Raw genomic sequence first — 853 nt, 5'->3', positions numbered from 1 at the left:
TTGGGTTTGCCCGGCTGACGTTCTGGTGAGCATCTCTTCTGATGAAACTGCAATTGAAAACCAGACACCTTTACCTTTAACTTCAGGAGTTCAGGGTAGATCAAAATTAAAGAAAAAGGGATTAAGAAAATGAGAATGAATGGGGAAATCTTATATTTCTATTCTAGGTCATTAATTGATGTCATGTCCATAATTGCATCAATGTTAATTTTCCATCATTTGAAAGATATACTTGGAATTTAAATTTAGAACTTAACTTTATGCAAAATGATATTTTCCACGAAAGGTGTAGATCGTAAAAACAACTTTTATGGAAATGAAAAGCTAGGTATCAAATCATATTTCTAGGATTAATTTCACTTCGGTTTGATAAAGTGATATTGATGATGATAGACAGTTCTGTTTATATTTGATTCTTGATGACACATATTTAAAGTGATGATTGACAGAAATCTCTCTCTCTCTCTCTCTCTCTCTCTCTCTCTCTCTCTCTCTCTCTCTCTCTCTCTCTCAGTAGCTGTTTGTATTGTTTATTCAATAAGAAATCTTATTTTGGTAGATCTTGGTAGATCTTTGGGAATTAGAATATCTCGTGATTAATAATGACCTTTGAATTATATCTCATACTATATTGCCACATATATAATCATCATTATTGATATTTTTTGCAACCTTTCCTAAATTTCCAGAAAAAAGGTATACATCTAAAAATATATAAACTTATTTACAGTTGGAGACAGAATTCCTTCTACACCCCGTTCTGAAGAAATGCACCCTGTCACACCCTTACTACACGGCTAGGCCCTGTGTTTAGCCTAGCCCTTCACCTCTGCCATTTCTTCCTACACTATCT

Source organism: Palaemon carinicauda, chromosome 13 (assembly GCF_036898095.1).
Source record: "Palaemon carinicauda isolate YSFRI2023 chromosome 13, ASM3689809v2, whole genome shotgun sequence".
Classification (NCBI taxonomy): domain Eukaryota; kingdom Metazoa; phylum Arthropoda; class Malacostraca; order Decapoda; family Palaemonidae; genus Palaemon; species Palaemon carinicauda.
Note: the sequence above shows the minus strand (reverse complement) of the source record.